The sequence below is a fragment of the Meriones unguiculatus genome, chromosome 10 (genome assembly GCF_030254825.1).
Source record: "Meriones unguiculatus strain TT.TT164.6M chromosome 10, Bangor_MerUng_6.1, whole genome shotgun sequence".
In the NCBI taxonomy this organism is placed as follows: Eukaryota; Metazoa; Chordata; class Mammalia; order Rodentia; family Muridae; genus Meriones; species Meriones unguiculatus.
Window position 1 is genome coordinate 4,924,947 of NC_083358.1, and position 13,377 is coordinate 4,938,323.

A 13,377-nucleotide genomic window follows, 5' to 3' on the forward strand; every position below is an offset into this window, starting at 1 on the left:
AATGATGGATGAGTGGATGGTGGATGGATGGATGGATGGATGGATGGATGGATGGATGATGGAAGAATGGATGGATGGGTGGATGGATGGATGGATAGATGATTTGTGGATGGGTTGATGGATGGAAGGATGGACTGATGATGGAAGAATGGCTGGATGGGTGGATGGATGATGGCTGGCTGGCTGGCTGGCGGCTGGCTGGCAGCACGCTTGTGGCAGTGGGCTGGGAGGGGAGGGACCACAGAGCCGGAAGAGCGGGCCCTCAAGTTCCCAAGAGAGAAGGAGCCTGAGCGGGGCCGCCAAGCACAGCCAGTGTCCCCTGCAACTGGACTCGAGCCTTGGGACGTCGGGCTGGACACGTCCTGAGGGGACGATTAGGAGGAGGAGGAGGAGGAGGAGGAGGAGGAGGAGGAGGAGGAGGAGGAGGAGGAGTTGGAGACAGTTCCCCCGGGGTGAGGGAGGGATGCCGGGCGGGCACCCAAATCCGGCAAGGGCCCCGGGAGAGCACGGGCAGGGCGGCGTGTACCCGGGTTCGTCCGGGAGGATGACCCAGGCCAGCCAGCCTCCTCGCCCTCGCCCACCGTGGCACGTCCCCCGCCGGCCAGTGAGCGGTAGCCACTCGCTGAAGGCAGGGAAAGCGGCAGCAAGGGCGGGGCGGGGCGGGGCGGGGCGGGGCCTGTAACCCACGAGTGACCCCAGCGCCCCGATGGGCAGATGCCCAAGGCGACCCCCCCACGCCTTGTCCAGCGGGGATCCAGAGAGAGGCCCACGGCTCAGACCGAGGAGGGCTCTCTCGGGCTCCGAGGCAGGGAGGGGCCTGCCTGGCCCCCGACCCAGGTGGGGCGAGTCGGGGTCCAGTGCCAAGCCCTGCCCTGGACGGCGCGGCGGGCGGCCCCGAGGCGAGGCGTCGGCGAGAGCCAAGGAGCCCTGGAGGCCCCGGCCGGGGGGTGCGGGGTGGGGGAGTGGGGTGTGGCGGGGGCAAGGCTGGCCCCTGAGCAGAGCCGAGCAGGTTCTAGGTCGCGCGCCCTCCGGCCGCCCGGCCCGTGGGCCCTGGTCCGTGCTGCGGGAGCGGGGAGGGGCTCGGGGAGGGCCCAGGGGCGGCCGGGGGGTGGGCTGGGCTCGGCTGGGCTCGGCTGTCGTCGGGGGCGGGCCGGGGAGCGCGGCCGCAGGCGCGGAGCAGGCTCTTGGGCGGCGCGGAGACGGGCTCGTGCGTCTACGGCCATACCACCCTGAACGCGCCCGATCTCGTCTGATCTCGGAAGCTAAGCAGGGTCGGGCCTGGTTAGTACTTGGATGGGAGACCGCCTGGGAATACCGGGTGCTGTAGGCTTTTTTTTTCTGGCAGGAAGGAGCCTGTTTTCCAAAGGGGCTTTGCGTCGGCTTCTGCAAAGCTCTGTGGCCCGGGCCGGGCGGGGCCACGCCCAGGGCCACCCCCACGCCACCCCACCCCACCCCCCGCCAAGCCAAGGGGCGCCCCCGTCCGCCCTGGCTGCGGGCTGGCCCGGCGGAGCCAGCCAGCCAGCCAGCCAGCCCTCGGGCTGGACCCCGCACCGGGGATAGGGGGTGGCCCCAGGGCGGGGATCCCAGGACCTCAGTGGAGGGGCCGCGGGGGAGGCCGTCTTGACTCGCGTGGAGCCTTCGAACCCCACATCCTGGGCTGGTGGCGGAGCTCTGCAGAGTCCGTCAGTCCGGGCGGCTGTGTCCACGCTGCCCAACCAGAGTCTCCTCCTCCTCGTCCTCCTCCTCCTGCCTGGTGGGTCGGTGGGTGTGGGTTTTGGTGTGTGTGGGTGTGGGTGTGGGTGTGGGTGGGTGGGTGGGTGGGTGGCTGGGTGGGTGGGGACCTCAGCGGTTCACGGAGGAGGCAGTGTCTGAACTAGAGGAGGGAGGAGTTGGATGGACGGCTGGCTGGATGGATGATAGATGAATGATGGATGAGTGGATGGTGGATGGATGGATGGATGGATGGATGGATGATGGAAGAATGGATGGATGGGTGGATGGATGGATGGATAGATGATTTGTGGATGGGTTGATGGATGGAAGGATGGACTGATGATGGAAGAATGGCTGGATGGGTGGATGGATGATGGCTGGCTGGCTGGCTGGCGGCTGGCTGGCAGCACGCTTGTGGCAGTGGGCTGGGAGGGGAGGGACCACAGAGCCGGAAGAGCGGGCCCTCAAGTTCCCAAGAGAGAAGGAGCCTGAGCGGGGCCGCCAAGCACAGCCAGTGTCCCCTGCAACTGGACTCGAGCCTTGGGACGTCGGGCTGGACACGTCCTGAGGGGACGATTAGGAGGAGGAGGAGGAGGAGGAGGAGGAGTTGGAGACAGTTCCCCCGGGGTGAGGGAGGGATGCCGGGCGGGCACCCAAATCCGGCAAGGGCCCCGGGAGAGCACGGGCAGGGCGGCGTGTACCCGGGTTCGTCCGGGAGGATGACCCAGGCCAGCCAGCCTCCTCGCCCTCGCCCACCGTGGCACGTCCCCCGCCGGCCAGTGAGCGGTAGCCACTCGCTGAAGGCAGGGAAAGCGGCAGCAAGGGCGGGGCGGGGCGGGGCGGGGCGGGGCCTGTAACCCACGAGTGACCCCAGCGCCCCGATGGGCAGATGCCCAAGGCGACCCCCCCCACGCCTTGTCCAGCGGGGATCCAGAGAGAGGCCCACGGCTCAGACCGAGGAGGGCTCTCTCGGGCTCCGAGGCAGGGAGGGGCCTGCCTGGCCCCCGACCCAGGTGGGGCGAGTCGGGGTCCAGTGCCAAGCCCTGCCCTGGACGGCGCGGCGGGCGGCCCCGAGGCGAGGCGTCGGCGAGAGCCAAGGAGCCCTGGAGGCCCCGGCCGGGGGGGTGCGGGGTGGGGGAGTGGGGTGTGGCGGGGGCAAGGCTGGCCCCTGAGCAGAGCCGAGCAGGTTCTAGGTCGCGCGCCCTCCGGCCGCCCGGCCCGTGGGCCCTGGTCCGTGCTGCGGGAGCGGGGAGGGGCTCGGGGAGGGCCCAGGGGCGGCCGGGGGGTGGGCTGGGCTCGGCTGGGCTCGGCTGTCGTCGGGGGCGGGCCGGGGGAGCGCGGCCGCAGGCGCGGAGCAGGCTCTTGGGCGGCGCGGAGACGGGCTCGTGCGTCTACGGCCATACCACCCTGAACGCGCCCGATCTCGTCTGATCTCGGAAGCTAAGCAGGGTCGGGCCTGGTTAGTACTTGGATGGGAGACCGCCTGGGAATACCGGGTGCTGTAGGCTTTTTTTTTCTGGCAGGAAGGAGCCTGTTTTCCAAAGGGGCTTTGCGTCGGCTTCTGCAAAGCTCTGTGGCCCGGGCCGGGCGGGGCCACGCCCAGGGCCACCCCCACGCCACCCCACCCCACCCCCCCGCCAAGCCAAGGGGCGCCCCCGTCCGCCCTGGCTGCGGGCTGGCCCGGCGGAGCCAGCCAGCCAGCCCTCGGGCTGGACCCCGCACCGGGGATAGGGGGTGGCCCCAGGGCGGGGATCCCAGGACCTCAGTGGAGGGGCCGCGGGGGAGGCCGTCTTGACTCGCGTGGAGCCTTCGAACCCCACATCCTGGGCTGGTGGCGGAGCTCTGCAGAGTCCGTCAGTCCGGGCGGCTGTGTCCACGCTGCCCAACCAGAGTCTCCTCCTCCTCGTCCTCCTCCTCCTGCCTGGTGGGTCGGTGGGTGTGGGTTTTGGTGTGTGTGGGTGTGGGTGTGGGTGGGTGGGTGGGTGGGTGGGTGGCTGGGTGGGTGGGGACCTCAGCGGTTCACGGAGGAGGCAGTGTCTGAACTAGAGGAGGGAGGAGTTGGATGGACGGCTGGCTGGATGGATGATAGATGAATGATGGATGAGTGGATGGTGGATGGATGGATGGATGGATGGATGGATGGATGGATGGATGATGGAAGAATGGATGGATGGGTGGATGGATGGATGGATAGATGATTTGTGGATGGGTTGATGGATGGAAGGATGGACTGATGATGGAAGAATGGCTGGATGGGTGGATGGATGATGGCTGGCTGGCTGGCTGGCGGCTGGCTGGCAGCACGCTTGTGGCAGTGGGCTGGGAGGGGAGGGACCACAGAGCCGGAAGAGCGGGCCCTCAAGTTCCCAAGAGAGAAGGAGCCTGAGCGGGGCCGCCAAGCACAGCCAGTGTCCCCTGCAACTGGACTCGAGCCTTGGGACGTCGGGCTGGACACGTCCTGAGGGGACGATTAGGAGGAGGAGGAGGAGGAGGAGGAGGAGGAGGAGGAGGAGGAGGAGGAGTTGGAGACAGTTCCCCCGGGGTGAGGGAGGGATGCCGGGCGGGCACCCAAATCCGGCAAGGGCCCCGGGAGAGCACGGGCAGGGCGGCGTGTACCCGGGTTCGTCCGGGAGGATGACCCAGGCCAGCCAGCCTCCTCGCCCTCGCCCACCGTGGCACGTCCCCCGCCGGCCAGTGAGCGGTAGCCACTCGCTGAAGGCAGGGAAAGCGGCAGCAAGGGCGGGGCGGGGCGGGGCGGGGCCTGTAACCCACGAGTGACCCCAGCGCCCCGATGGGCAGATGCCCAAGGCGACCCCCCCACGCCTTGTCCAGCGGGGATCCAGAGAGAGGCCCACGGCTCAGACCGAGGAGGGCTCTCTCGGGCTCCGAGGCAGGGAGGGGCCTGCCTGGCCCCCGACCCAGGTGGGGCGAGTCGGGGTCCAGTGCCAAGCCCTGCCCTGGACGGCGCGGCGGGCGGCCCCGAGGCGAGGCGTCGGCGAGAGCCAAGGAGCCCTGGAGGCCCCGGCCGGGGGGTGCGGGGTGGGGGAGTGGGGTGTGGCGGGGGCAAGGCTGGCCCCTGAGCAGAGCCGAGCAGGTTCTAGGTCGCGCGCCCTCCGGCCGCCCGGCCCGTGGGCCCTGGTCCGTGCTGCGGGAGCGGGGAGGGGCTCGGGGAGGGCCCAGGGGCGGCCGGGGGGTGGGCTGGGCTCGGCTGGGCTCGGCTGTCGTCGGGGGTGGGCCGGGGAGCGCGGCCGCAGGCGCGGAGCAGGCTCTTGGGCGTCGCGGAGATGGGCTCGTGCGTCTACGGCCATACCACCCTGAACGCGCCCGATCTCGTCTGATCTCGGAAGCTAAGCAGGGTCGGGCCTGGTTAGTACTTGGATGGGAGACCGCCTGGGAATACCGGGTGCTGTAGGCTTTTTTTTTCTGGCAGGAAGGAGCCTGTTTTCCAAAGGGGCTTTGCGTCGGCTTCTGCAAAGCTCTGTGGCCCGGGCCGGGCGGGGCCACGCCCAGGGCCACCCCCACGCCACCCCACCCCACCCCCCGCCAAGCCAAGGGGCGCCCCCGTCCGCCCTGGCTGCGGGCTGGCCCGGCGGAGCCAGCCAGCCAGCCAGCCAGCCCTCGGGCTGGACCCCGCACCGGGGATAGGGGGTGGCCCCAGGGCGGGGATCCCAGGACCTCAGTGGAGGGGCCGCGGGGGAGGCCGTCTTGACTCGCGTGGAGCCTTCGAACCCCACATCCTGGGCTGGTGGCGGAGCTCTGCAGAGTCCGTCAGTCCGGGCGGCTGTGTCCACGCTGCCCAACCAGAGTCTCCTCCTCCTCGTCCTCCTCCTCCTGCCTGGTGGGTCGGTGGGTGTGGGTTTTGGTGGGTGTGGGTGTGGGTGTGGGTGGGTGGGTGGGTGGGTGGCTGGGTGGGTGGGGACCTCAGCGGTTCACGGAGGAGGCAGTGTCTGAACTAGAGGAGGGAGGAGTTGGATGGACGGCTGGCTGGATGGATGATAGATGAATGATGGATGAGTGGATGGTGGATGGATGGATGGATGGATGGATGGATGGATGGATGATGGAAGAATGGATGGATGGGTGGATGGATGGATGGATAGATGATTTGTGGATGGGTTGATGGATGGAAGGATGGACTGATGATGGAAGAATGGCTGGATGGGTGGATGGATGATGGCTGGCTGGCTGGCTGGCGGCTGGCTGGCAGCACGCTTGTGGCAGTGGGCTGGGAGGGGAGGGACCACAGAGCCGGAAGAGCGGGCCCTCAAGTTCCCAAGAGAGAAGGAGCCTGAGCGGGGCCGCCAAGCACAGCCAGTGTCCCCTGCAACTGGACTCGAGCCTTGGGACGTCGGGCTGGACACGTCCTGAGGGGACGATTAGGAGGAGGAGGAGGAGGAGGAGGAGGAGTTGGAGACAGTTCCCCCGGGGTGAGGGAGGGATGCCGGGCGGGCACCCAAATCCGGCAAGGGCCCCGGGAGAGCACGGGCAGGGCGGCGTGTACCCGGGTTCGTCCGGGAGGATGACCCAGGCCAGCCAGCCTCCTCGCCCTCGCCCACCGTGGCACGTCCCCCGCCGGCCAGTGAGCGGTAGCCACTCGCTGAAGGCAGGGAAAGCGGCAGCAAGGGCGGGGCGGGGCGGGGCCTGTAACCCACGAGTGACCCCAGCGCCCCGATGGGCAGATGCCCAAGGCGACCCCCCCACGCCTTGTCCAGCGGGGATCCAGAGAGAGGCCCACGGCTCAGACCGAGGAGGGCTCTCTCGGGCTCCGAGGCAGGGAGGGGCCTGCCTGGCCCCCGACCCAGGTGGGGCGAGTCGGGGTCCAGTGCCAAGCCCTGCCCTGGACGGCGCGGCGGGCGGCCCCGAGGCGAGGCGTCGGCGAGAGCCAAGGAGCCCTGGAGGCCCCGGCCGGGGGGTGCGGGGTGGGGGAGTGGGGTGTGGCGGGGGCAAGGCTGGCCCCTGAGCAGAGCCGAGCAGGTTCTAGGTCGCGCGCCCTCCGGCCGCCCGGCCCGTGGGCCCTGGTCCGTGCTGCGGGAGCGGGGAGGGGCTCGGGGAGGGCCCAGGGGCGGCCGGGGGGTGGGCTGGGCTCGGCTGGGCTCGGCTGTCGTCGGGGGCGGGCCGGGGAGCGCGGCCGCAGGCGCGGAGCAGGCTCTTGGGCGGCGCGGAGACGGGCTCGTGCGTCTACGGCCATACCACCCTGAACGCGCCCGATCTCGTCTGATCTCGGAAGCTAAGCAGGGTCGGGCCTGGTTAGTACTTGGATGGGAGACCGCCTGGGAATACCGGGTGCTGTAGGCTTTTTTTTTCTGGCAGGAAGGAGCCTGTTTTCCAAAGGGGCTTTGCGTCGGCTTCTGCAAAGCTCTGTGGCCCGGGCCGGGCGGGGCCACGCCCAGGGCCACCCCCACGCCACCCCACCCCACCCCCCGCCAAGCCAAGGGGCGCCCCCGTCCGCCCTGGCTGCGGGCTGGCCCGGCGGAGCCAGCCAGCCAGCCAGCCAGCCCTCGGGCTGGACCCCGCACCGGGGATAGGGGGTGGCCCCAGGGCGGGGATCCCAGGACCTCAGTGGAGGGGCCGCGGGGGAGGCCGTCTTGACTCGCGTGGAGCCTTCGAACCCCACATCCTGGGCTGGTGGCGGAGCTCTGCAGAGTCCGTCAGTCCGGGCGGCTGTGTCCACGCTGCCCAACCAGAGTCTCCTCCTCCTCGTCCTCCTCCTCCTGCCTGGTGGGTCGGTGGGTGTGGGTTTTGGTGGGTGTGGGTGTGGGTGTGGGTGGGTGGGTGGGTGGGTGGCTGGGTGGGTGGGGACCTCAGCGGTTCACGGAGGAGGCAGTGTCTGAACTAGAGGAGGGAGGAGTTGGATGGACGGCTGGCTGGATGGATGATAGATGAATGATGGATGAGTGGATGGTGGATGGATGGATGGATGGATGGATGGATGGATGGATGATGGAAGAATGGATGGATGGGTGGATGGATGGATGGATAGATGATTTGTGGATGGGTTGATGGATGGAAGGATGGACTGATGATGGAAGAATGGCTGGATGGGTGGATGGATGATGGCTGGCTGGCTGGCTGGCGGCTGGCTGGCAGCACGCTTGTGGCAGTGGGCTGGGAGGGGAGGGACCACAGAGCCGGAAGAGCGGGCCCTCAAGTTCCCAAGAGAGAAGGAGCCTGAGCGGGGCCGCCAAGCACAGCCAGTGTCCCCTGCAACTGGACTCGAGCCTTGGGACGTCGGGCTGGACACGTCCTGAGGGGACGATTAGGAGGAGGAGGAGGAGGAGGAGGAGGAGTTGGAGACAGTTCCCCCGGGGTGAGGGAGGGATGCCGGGCGGGCACCCAAATCCGGCAAGGGCCCCGGGAGAGCACGGGCAGGGCGGCGTGTACCCGGGTTCGTCCGGGAGGATGACCCAGGCCAGCCAGCCTCCTCGCCCTCGCCCACCGTGGCACGTCCCCCGCCGGCCAGTGAGCGGTAGCCACTCGCTGAAGGCAGGGAAAGCGGCAGCAAGGGCGGGGCGGGGCGGGGCGGGGCGGGGCCTGTAACCCACGAGTGACCCCAGCGCCCCGATGGGCAGATGCCCAAGGCGACCCCCCCCACGCCTTGTCCAGCGGGGATCCAGAGAGAGGCCCACGGCTCAGACCGAGGAGGGCTCTCTCGGGCTCCGAGGCAGGGAGGGGCCTGCCTGGCCCCCGACCCAGGTGGGGCGAGTCGGGGTCCAGTGCCAAGCCCTGCCCTGGACGGCGCGGCGGGCGGCCCCGAGGCGAGGCGTCGGCGAGAGCCAAGGAGCCCTGGAGGCCCCGGCCGGGGGGTGCGGGGTGGGGGAGTGGGGTGTGGCGGGGGCAAGGCTGGCCCCTGAGCAGAGCCGAGCAGGTTCTAGGTCGCGCGCCCTCCGGCCGCCCGGCCCGTGGGCCCTGGTCCGTGCTGCGGGAGCGGGGAGGGGCTCGGGGAGGGCCCAGGGGCGGCCGGGGGGTGGGCTGGGCTCGGCTGGGCTCGGCTGTCGTCGGGGGCGGGCCGGGGAGCGCGGCCGCAGGCGCGGAGCAGGCTCTTGGGCGGCGCGGAGACGGGCTCGTGCGTCTACGGCCATACCACCCTGAACGCGCCCGATCTCGTCTGATCTCGGAAGCTAAGCAGGGTCGGGCCTGGTTAGTACTTGGATGGGAGACCGCCTGGGAATACCGGGTGCTGTAGGCTTTTTTTTTCTGGCAGGAAGGAGCCTGTTTTCCAAAGGGGCTTTGCGTCGGCTTCTGCAAAGCTCTGTGGCCCGGGCCGGGCGGGGCCACGCCCAGGGCCACCCCCACGCCACCCCACCCCACCCCCCGCCAAGCCAAGGGGCGCCCCCGTCCGCCCTGGCTGCGGGCTGGCCCGGCGGAGCCAGCCAGCCAGCCAGCCAGCCCTCGGGCTGGACCCCGCACCGGGGATAGGGGGTGGCCCCAGGGCGGGGATCCCAGGACCTCAGTGGAGGGGCCGCGGGGGAGGCCGTCTTGACTCGCGTGGAGCCTTCGAACCCCACATCCTGGGCTGGTGGCGGAGCTCTGCAGAGTCCGTCAGTCCGGGCGGCTGTGTCCACGCTGCCCAACCAGAGTCTCCTCCTCCTCGTCCTCCTCCTCCTGCCTGGTGGGTCGGTGGGTGTGGGTTTTGGTGTGTGTGGGTGTGGGTGTGGGTGGGTGGGTGGGTGGGTGGGTGGCTGGGTGGGTGGGGACCTCAGCGGTTCACGGAGGAGGCAGTGTCTGAACTAGAGGAGGGAGGAGTTGGATGGACGGCTGGCTGGATGGATGATAGATGAATGATGGATGAGTGGATGGTGGATGGATGGATGGATGGATGGATGGATGGATGGATGATGGAAGAATGGATGGATGGGTGGATGGATGGATGGATAGATGATTTGTGGATGGGTTGATGGATGGAAGGATGGACTGATGATGGAAGAATGGCTGGATGGGTGGATGGATGATGGCTGGCTGGCTGGCTGGCGGCTGGCTGGCAGCACGCTTGTGGCAGTGGGCTGGGAGGGGAGGGACCACAGAGCCGGAAGAGCGGGCCCTCAAGTTCCCAAGAGAGAAGGAGCCTGAGCGGGGCCGCCAAGCACAGCCAGTGTCCCCTGCAACTGGACTCGAGCCTTGGGACGTCGGGCTGGACACGTCCTGAGGGGACGATTAGGAGGAGGAGGAGGAGGAGGAGGAGGAGGAGGAGGAGGAGGAGGAGGAGTTGGAGACAGTTCCCCCGGGGTGAGGGAGGGATGCCGGGCGGGCACCCAAATCCGGCAAGGGCCCCGGGAGAGCACGGGCAGGGCGGCGTGTACCCGGGTTCGTCCGGGAGGATGACCCAGGCCAGCCAGCCTCCTCGCCCTCGCCCACCGTGGCACGTCCCCCGCCGGCCAGTGAGCGGTAGCCACTCGCTGAAGGCAGGGAAAGCGGCAGCAAGGGCGGGGCGGGGCGGGGCGGGGCGGGGCCTGTAACCCACGAGTGACCCCAGCGCCCCGATGGGCAGATGCCCAAGGCGACCCCCCCACGCCTTGTCCAGCGGGGATCCAGAGAGAGGCCCACGGCTCAGACCGAGGAGGGCTCTCTCGGGCTCCGAGGCAGGGAGGGGCCTGCCTGGCCCCCGACCCAGGTGGGGCGAGTCGGGGTCCAGTGCCAAGCCCTGCCCTGGACGGCGCGGCGGGCGGCCCCGAGGCGAGGCGTCGGCGAGAGCCAAGGAGCCCTGGAGGCCCCGGCCGGGGGGTGCGGGGTGGGGGAGTGGGGTGTGGCGGGGGCAAGGCTGGCCCCTGAGCAGAGCCGAGCAGGTTCTAGGTCGCGCGCCCTCCGGCCGCCCGGCCCGTGGGCCCTGGTCCGTGCTGCGGGAGCGGGGAGGGGCTCGGGGAGGGCCCAGGGGCGGCCGGGGGGTGGGCTGGGCTCGGCTGGGCTCGGCTGTCGTCGGGGGCGGGCCGGGGAGCGCGGCCGCAGGCGCGGAGCAGGCTCTTGGGCGGCGCGGAGACGGGCTCGTGCGTCTACGGCCATACCACCCTGAACGCGCCCGATCTCGTCTGATCTCGGAAGCTAAGCAGGGTCGGGCCTGGTTAGTACGTGGATGGGAGACCGCCTGGGAATACCGGGTGCTGTAGGCTTTTTTTTTCTGGCAGGAAGGAGCCTGTTTTCCAAAGGGGCTTTGCGTCGGCTTCTGCAAAGCTCTGTGGCCCGGGCCGGGCGGGGCCACGCCCAGGGCCACCCCCACGCCACCCCACCCCACCCCCCGCCAAGCCAAGGGGCGCCCCCGTCCGCCCTGGCTGCGGGCTGGCCCGGCGGAGCCAGCCAGCCAGCCAGCCAGCCCTCGGGCTGGACCCCGCACCGGGGATAGGGGGTGGCCCCAGGGCGGGGATCCCAGGACCTCAGTGGAGGGGCCGCGGGGGAGGCCGTCTTGACTCGCGTGGAGCCTTCGAACCCCACATCCTGGGCTGGTGGCGGAGCTCTGCAGAGTCCGTCAGTCCGGGCGGCTGTGTCCACGCTGCCCAACCAGAGTCTCCTCCTCCTCGTCCTCCTCCTCCTGCCTGGTGGGTCGGTGGGTGTGGGTTTTGGTGTGTGTGGGTGTGGGTGTGGGTGTGGGTGGGTGGGTGGGTGGGTGGCTGGGTGGGTGGGGACCTCAGCGGTTCACGGAGGAGGCAGTGTCTGAACTAGAGGAGGGAGGAGTTGGATGGACGGCTGGCTGGATGGATGATAGATGAATGATGGATGAGTGGATGGTGGATGGATGGATGGATGGATGGATGGATGGATGGATGATGGAAGAATGGATGGATGGGTGGATGGATGGATGGATAGATGATTTGTGGATGGGTTGATGGATGGAAGGATGGACTGATGATGGAAGAATGGCTGGATGGGTGGATGGATGATGGCTGGCTGGCTGGCTGGCGGCTGGCTGGCAGCACGCTTGTGGCAGTGGGCTGGGAGGGGAGGGACCACAGAGCCGGAAGAGCGGGCCCTCAAGTTCCCAAGAGAGAAGGAGCCTGAGCGGGGCCGCCAAGCACAGCCAGTGTCCCCTGCAACTGGACTCGAGCCTTGGGACGTCGGGCTGGACACGTCCTGAGGGGACGATTAGGAGGAGGAGGAGGAGGAGGAGGAGGAGGAGGAGGAGGAGGAGGAGGAGGAGGAGGAGTTGGAGACAGTTCCCCCGGGGTGAGGGAGGGATGCCGGGCGGGCACCCAAATCCGGCAAGGGCCCCGGGAGAGCACGGGCAGGGCGGCGTGTACCCGGGTTCGTCCGGGAGGATGACCCAGGCCAGCCAGCCTCCTCGCCCTCGCCCACCGTGGCACGTCCCCCGCCGGCCAGTGAGCGGTAGCCACTCGCTGAAGGCAGGGAAAGCGGCAGCAAGGGCGGGGCGGGGCGGGGCGGGGCGGGGCCTGTAACCCACGAGTGACCCCAGCGCCCCGATGGGCAGATGCCCAAGGCGACCCCCCCACGCCTTGTCCAGCGGGGATCCAGAGAGAGGCCCACGGCTCAGACCGAGGAGGGCTCTCTCGGGCTCCGAGGCAGGGAGGGGCCTGCCTGGCCCCCGACCCAGGTGGGGCGAGTCGGGGTCCAGTGCCAAGCCCTGCCCTGGACGGCGCGGCGGGCGGCCCCGAGGCGAGGCGTCGGCGAGAGCCAAGGAGCCCTGGAGGCCCCGGCCGGGGGGTGCGGGGTGGGGGAGTGGGGTGTGGCGGGGGCAAGGCTGGCCCCTGAGCAGAGCCGAGCAGGTTCTAGGTCGCGCGCCCTCCGGCCGCCCGGCCCGTGGGCCCTGGTCCGTGCTGCGGGAGCGGGGAGGGGCTCGGGGAGGGCCCAGGGGCGGCCGGGGGGTGGGCTGGGCTCGGCTGGGCTCGGCTGTCGTCGGGGGCGGGCCGGGGAGCGCGGCCGCAGGCGCGGAGCAGGCTCTTGGGCGGCGCGGAGACGGGCTCGTGCGTCTACGGCCATACCACCCTGAACGCGCCCGATCTCGTCTGATCTCGGAAGCTAAGCAGGGTCGGGCCTGGTTAGTACTTGGATGGGAGACCGCCTGGGAATACCGGGTGCTGTAGGCTTTTTTTTTCTGGCAGGAAGGAGCCTGTTTTCCAAAGGGGCTTTGCGTCGGCTTCTGCAAAGCTCTGTGGCCCGGGCCGGGCGGGGCCACGCCCAGGGCCACCCCCACGCCACCCCACCCCACCCCCCGCCAAGCCAAGGGGCGCCCCCGTCCGCCCTGGCTGCGGGCTGGCCCGGCGGAGCCAGCCAGCCAGCCAGCCAGCCCTCGGGCTGGACCCCGCACCGGGGATAGGGGGTGGCCCCAGGGCGGGGATCCCAGGACCTCAGTGGAGGGGCCGCGGGGGAGGCCGTCTTGACTCGCGTGGAGCCTTCGAACCCCACATCCTGGGCTGGTGGCGGAGCTCTGCAGAGTCCGTCAGTCCGGGCGGCTGTGTCCACGCTGCCCAACCAGAGTCTCCTCCTCCTCGTCCTCCTCCTCCTGCCTGGTGGGTCGGTGGGTGTGGGTTTTGGTGTGTGTGGGTGTGGGTGTGGGTGGGTGGGTGGGTGGGTGGGTGGGTGGCTGGGTGGGTGGGGACCTCAGCGGTTCACGGAGGAGGCAGTGTCTGAACTAGAGGAGGGAGGAGTTGGATGGACGGCTGGCTGGATGGATGATAGATGAATGATGGATGAGTGGATGGTGGATGGATGGATGGATGGATG

General features: G+C 69.8%; 7 non-coding genes across 7 annotated transcripts; all 7 read left to right on the top strand.

Moving 5' to 3' along the window:
• Positions 1 to 1,211: 1,211 nt before the first annotated feature.
• Positions 1,212 to 1,330, top strand: LOC132646240 (5S ribosomal RNA). Its single transcript, XR_009584357.1, has one exon. It is a non-coding gene; the product is annotated as a 5S ribosomal RNA (ribosomal RNA).
• A 1,772-nt stretch (positions 1,331 to 3,102) lies between these two features.
• LOC132646241 (5S ribosomal RNA) lies at positions 3,103 to 3,221 on the top strand. Its single transcript, XR_009584358.1, has one exon. It is a non-coding gene; the product is annotated as a 5S ribosomal RNA (ribosomal RNA).
• A 1,788-nt stretch (positions 3,222 to 5,009) lies between these two features.
• Positions 5,010 to 5,128, top strand: LOC132646242 (5S ribosomal RNA). The gene has a single exon (XR_009584359.1). It is a non-coding gene; the product is annotated as a 5S ribosomal RNA (ribosomal RNA).
• Positions 5,129 to 6,889: 1,761 nt separating this feature from the next.
• LOC132646243 (5S ribosomal RNA) lies at positions 6,890 to 7,008 on the top strand. Its single transcript, XR_009584360.1, has one exon. It is a non-coding gene; the product is annotated as a 5S ribosomal RNA (ribosomal RNA).
• A 1,772-nt stretch (positions 7,009 to 8,780) lies between these two features.
• On the top strand, positions 8,781 to 8,899 carry LOC132646244 (5S ribosomal RNA). Its single transcript, XR_009584361.1, has one exon. It is a non-coding gene; the product is annotated as a 5S ribosomal RNA (ribosomal RNA).
• A 1,796-nt stretch (positions 8,900 to 10,695) lies between these two features.
• On the top strand, positions 10,696 to 10,814 carry LOC132646083 (5S ribosomal RNA). The gene has a single exon (XR_009584217.1). It is a non-coding gene; the product is annotated as a 5S ribosomal RNA (ribosomal RNA).
• A 1,807-nt stretch (positions 10,815 to 12,621) lies between these two features.
• Positions 12,622 to 12,740, top strand: LOC132646246 (5S ribosomal RNA). The gene has a single exon (XR_009584363.1). It is a non-coding gene; the product is annotated as a 5S ribosomal RNA (ribosomal RNA).
• The last annotated feature ends 637 nt before the right edge of the window (positions 12,741 to 13,377 follow it).